Source organism: Saimiri boliviensis, chromosome 17 (assembly GCF_048565385.1).
Source record: "Saimiri boliviensis isolate mSaiBol1 chromosome 17, mSaiBol1.pri, whole genome shotgun sequence".
Classification (NCBI taxonomy): domain Eukaryota; kingdom Metazoa; phylum Chordata; class Mammalia; order Primates; family Cebidae; genus Saimiri; species Saimiri boliviensis.
In genome coordinates, this window is record NC_133465.1 from 15,457,656 (window position 1) to 15,463,481 (window position 5,826).

Below are 5,826 nucleotides of genomic sequence, written 5' to 3' on the forward strand. Positions count from 1 at the left end.
AGAGCAGTCGCCAACAGCCTTTCCAACCACAGGGTGGAAATTCTACACGCAGAAGGTGCCCAGATGCACCCTGCTTTCGTCCCCTCGCCAAATGCCGTAAACCTGTTTCTGTCCCGTTGGAGCTGCAACGTGGAGCCAGAAATCTGGAAGAATTTAACACCCAGTAGATTCAGACACAGGAAAACATTGTTCAAAGTAAACACTGGAATCCCTCCCTCATCATCCAGGAATGTGGAGCCAGCAGGGTCTGAGCTCAGCAGCTTCTCAGAAAAGCCCCCACTAAGCTGCTCTGCTTTTGGGGCCACAGACTGGGAGGGCCAGGAGGGGCTCCACACGCTGTTTTCTGGCCAAGTCGGGGACGGGGCTAGGAGGTCAGTGCACGGGGTTTCTCTCCCGTGGAAACATGAGCGGTGCTGCCCACAGCCTCCAGCTAAAGAACCCTCTGTTCCCCTACAGGACCCGGCCTGTGTGCAAAAGCCCCTGAACTTGTGAAAGCCCGAAGGAAACAGAGAGGGGCTCAGGATGCTGCGAGACTTTTCCATTTCCTTTGCCTCCCAGCAGGCTGTGAAAGAGCCACTTTTCCTCGAGGAAGAAAGAAGGCCCTGTGTGCAGGGCGAGGGTGCAGCCCTTCTAACCAAAAGATGTGTGAGCTGCATGGGATGTGGCCACCGACATTCATTTCGCTTTTGCTGGGACTTAACGAATTCCACCTCTCAGCAGCCCTATGCCAGGGTCCCACCCTGTTTCCTCTGGCTCTGGAGAGTAGAGAGGAAGGACTTGCTTTACCCAGGGGTCTATAAGGAATCTCGGACAGACACTGCACCTTAAATCGCCTCTGTGTCACTGCCTCACCTGTGTGACACCTTTGTGTCACTGGGTCCCTCTGCCTCAAATTTCACCTCAATTCCATTCGCGAAGATGCAGCCTGAACCGAATTGTCGGAAGGTTTCTCACAGTCAGAGGAGAGGGGGAAACCTTCAGATTGGGAACGTTCAAGGAGAAGAACGCAGAGAGTGCAAAGAAGACCACGGGGCCACCTGAAGCTCTCAGTAGAGTCCTGCTTGGTGGCGGGGCTGCTGGTGGCAGCAGAGGCAAATCTGGTCATTGTGAAGAGGCCAAAGAAACAAACCACTAAATGTCCAGCATGGCGGTCTGTCTCGTCCTGGCCCTCACCCCTGCTGCCCGACAGCCACGACATTCTCCCATTCCTGAGCCCTGAGGGATCTACCACCGGAGGCTTATTAATCCACTCATTTAATCTGAATTACTGAGGGCCTCCTACTGAAACACGTGAGCAGGAGGGTTGCTGTCCCTGCTCTGGGGGAGCCTGGATAATCCAGACCAGAGGCTGTCAAGGGGTGGTCCTGGGACCACCATCCCCAGCAGCAGCAGCACCAGGGAGCTTGGTGGAAATGCAATTGATTGGATGTCACTTTAGTCCACTGAACCAGAAACTCTGGGGGCTGGGCCCAGCAATCTATTTTCACAAGGGATTCCGCTGCTCATGAAAGTTTAAGAACCATTGAGCAGGTCTGCCAATGCCTCACTTGATAATAAAGAAAATTTGAACGTGTCATGATTTGCCTTGGGGAGGTCACAGACGTGGGGTGAGAGTTCCTATGCTCCTAGACTCAGAACAGCTGTGCCAAATTGTGCTGTGATTTAGAAATTTTTGGTTCCAGTTTCAGGAACGCCTTTTCCACCAAATTCATGGTGATTTTTTTTTTTTTTTTCGCAAGAGGCAGGAACCTCCCCTCCACTCATGAACAAGACAAATGAGGCTTCTTTTGACTTGTAGCACCCACCCCGACCAGGGTTCTGCCACCCTTCCTGAAGGTGGCTCTGAGAAGGCCATTTCTACTGTTGTCTTCAGGGACTCCCTCTCTGTTCTCTCACTCTCAGTAGGTATCAAGGAATGTATACAGCCAGGCTTTTCTATTGAGTTGATTTCTAAAGAGATGCATCAACCAATGAAGTCGAATTGCCTTCATTCTCTCAGCAGATGACGTCCACGCTGCCAAACGGAATGATCTCCTTTGCAGCTTCTGCTTATCCCGTCTGACCTGTTAGCAAGGGAGCCTGCAGGCCCTTTTTCACCTGCGTCCCAGCAGCTCACAGGCCTCTCTTCTCAGGCTCGATGCTGGCCCCTGCTCCTCTGCTCCACTTAGGGTAAGGGAACCGCCGTCCCGAGCACCCTTCACATCTTCATCTGCAAACTCATCACAGTGCCCCAGCTCCCACATGTGTGTCTCTAGCATCGGGCTCTCCCCTGAACTGCAGGTCTCCTGCAGGCAATCCCTGCCAGACATCTCCTCACAGATGTTTTACAGATACCTCAACCTACGTCCTTCAAACAGCTTCCGACACCTCTCGCTCCCACCACATCCAAATCCTGCTTCCCTACTGGCCTTCCCCTAGTTTATTTGTTTATTTTCTTTTTCTTTTTCTTTTTTTTTTTTTTTTTTTTTTTTGACGGAGTTTCGCTCTTGTTACCCAGGCTGGAGTGCAATGGCACGATCTCGGCTCACTGCAACCTCCGCCTCCTGGGTTCAGACAATTCTCCTGCCTCAGCCTCCTGAGTAGCTGGGATCACAAGCACGTGCCACCATGCCCAGCTAATTTTTTTGTATTTTTAGTAGAGACGGGATTTCACCATGTTGACCAGGATGGTCTCGATCTCTTGACCTCGTGATCCACCCGCCTCGGCCTCCCAAAGTGCTGGGATTACAGGCTTGAGCCACCGCGCCCGGCTTCCCCTAGTTTATTAACCAGCACCCCTAACGAACCTGTTGCCAAAAAACTAGGAATCTTCTCCTCTTCCCCTCATCTTCAAAATCCAACTTACCAGCAAGTCACGTCACCCCAACCTATAAAGGTCCTAAGTCCTTCATTCTCTTTATTCTACAATGATGACAGCCGCTACTGCATGCTAGTACTAAAACATAAAAATAACTCACACCACAGGAGTTCATGTTGTATACGTATTCACTCATTGAGCCTTCCCAGCAAACCCGTGCATTAAGTGCTGGATTATCCCCCTTACAGAGGATAAAATTGAGGCACATAAAGAGGGTTCAGTGACTTCCTGAAAGCCATACAACTAATACAGTGGAAGCAGAATTCCACGTGATCAGACATGTTGCCCAGTGCTGCCCCTGAATCTGCCTGGTTGCCCCCACAGCCTCCAAACTTGCCTCCCTGCTTCCACTCTTGACCCTGCATAATTTGCTTCATCCACACAGCAGCCAGAGTGATAGCTTTCAATAATCTGCACTAGTACACAGCACTCCCCAAACCAAACACCTCTTTTCAAGGGTTTCCCCAGAGCCCTTGGGATGAAATCCAAACTCCTTCTGTGGTTGCCTCTGTCCACCTCTTAGGTCTGTCTCTCTCTCTCTGTCTCTCTCTCTGTCTGTCTCTCTCTCTCTCTCTCTCTCTCTCTCTCTCTCCCTCCCTCCCTCTCTCCCTCGCCTTTCCCACCCCCAACCACCCTCCAGCCACGCTGCCATCCTCTGGGTCCTCAAATTCACCAAACTCCAACCATTTCCTCCCTCTGGAATGGCTTTCCCATGATTTTTACATAGCTGGTGTTTGATCATTTAAATCTTAGCTCAATGTTGCCTTCCCAGGAAGGCTTTTTTCTAACTTCCTGCTCTAAACTAGCCACTCAGTCCATCGCTATCACTTCACCTTGTTCCGTTTTCCTGACAGCACTTAGCGCTATCTGAAATTGTTTTACATTTGTTTGTTTACGATTTATTTTCTGCCTGCCCTCTTAGAACTTAAATTCCACGACAGGAAGGAATCGTTCTGTCTTTTCTCTCATGTATATCCCAGGACCTAAAACCATAGCACAGAGCCCTGTGCCAGGCAGCACAGAGAGAGGAAGGCGAAGGCAACAGAATCCAGGGAGGAAGTCAGCCTCCGCATTTCCACTACAGCATGCGGGACCCAGCAAGGACAGAGGAGCGATTCCTGCCCCAACCTAGGAAAGCTGGGAAGACTTCCTGGGGAAGATGACTTGAGTTTATTTTCTTTCAACATTTATTCCGGACCACACCTGCCAGGTACAGTGATGGATGAGACCAGTGGTCTGCTTTCTTAGTACCAAGATCACCTAGAGAGCCTTTTAGAATACAGGCTGCTGGGTCTCACGCCCAGAGTTTCTGATTCTGGAGTAAGACCTGGAGTAAGCACCAGGAGTCTGCATCTCTCACTGATCTCCGGGTGAAGATCAGTGTGATCCAGGGACCACACTCTGAGAACCACCAGATTGGACCATTTCCTTGCCACAGATCACCATGAGTATGGCTCAGTACCATGCTGCGTGCCATGTGCTATGATAGAAATCTAGGCTATAGATAAAAGGAATCAGTGGGTACTTCTTGGAGGGGCTGGAATCGGAAAAACTTGAGGAAAAGGACAAAGTAGTATATATTCCTAAAAATTCAAATGTATTTCAGCATTGCTGAAGCATAAAGCATAAAACAAAGACTGGCTGAAGGTGAGATTGAAGTAAACCCCAAATGGGAGACGCTTAAAAAAATTAGTAGCCGGAGGCCAGGCTATGTAAAAGCCAGGCGAGCAGAGCACACTTAAGGAACTGCAGAAATAGTGACCAACACAGAGGGTGGTCAAGGGTCAGGGGTGAGATCTCTAGCAAGAAAAGATTATAAAGCAAAGTAGAATTCAAACCATGGAAGGACCCCACCTTGGGGCTGGGTCCTATGGGGAAACAGAGGGTTCCTTAGCTGGAGGCTGCAGGCAGAATTACCCGGATGAATGGGCAGCCATTCAGTGGAATACTATACAGCAATGAAAAGAAATCGGCTGTACCTATGTGCAGCCACATGAATGAATCACACAAACATAATGCTGAGTGAAAGAAGCCAAGCACAAAAGAGTAAACATGAGTCTATGCCCATAAAGTTCAAAAAACAGGCAAAATACAGTGTTTAGAAATACATTTGGTGTAAAACGAGGGTGTCATTTCCATAATCAGGAGAGAAGTGACCTCTGAGGATTAGAGAAGGGGGTTACTGATGGGAGGAGGAGGGAGGGAGTTTTCCAGAAACTGGCAGTGTTGTGTTTCCTGTCACGGGTGGTTGTTACTGAGTGTTCACTTTAGACACAACACCAAGATGTGAGCTGTATGTCTTTGATTCCAGCACTTTATATTTCAAAAATTTTTTTTTAAATAAAGATATAAAGATGGTTGAGCAGGGGATAGGGGTGGGAGATGGTGGACAGGAACGGAACAGTAACTGCTAGAATGAGGGAAATGAAGATTGTCAAGAGAATGACTGCAGGTCTGTGCACACAGGTGTGGGGGTGGGTATGCCATTCCCTTCAGCATCAGTCAGGAGCCCGGGATCGCGGGTGAGGAGAGATCAGTGGTGTTGGAAAGCAAGGGGAAAGCAGGCAGGGAGGGCTAGGGTCTTTATGAGCAGGGCTGAAATCTTGGATCACTGGGCCGGGGTGGAGAATGCAAAGCCTGGAGATGTGCCACCAGGCAGCCGCACCCATCAACGGAAGACCCAGCCACCAGACACCAACTTTTAGGCTGTAATTAGCAAGTTGGCCTGTATCTCTCTAAGGACAAAATTAAGTGTCTAAAACCAAAACAAAATTGTTCTTTCCCATGTTCCTAAAAATCTTAAATACAAAGGTAAAATAAACATTTATTTTAGAAATAAACGATGAAAACTGAAAAGCAAAGTAGGCCAACTATTTCCCAGGCAGCAGGCCTGACCTGCTACAAATTCCTGGTGTCTGGTTTCAGCTGGGCACTCACTGTAACTTGGCCAACCTTTCCTCGTTGACTTT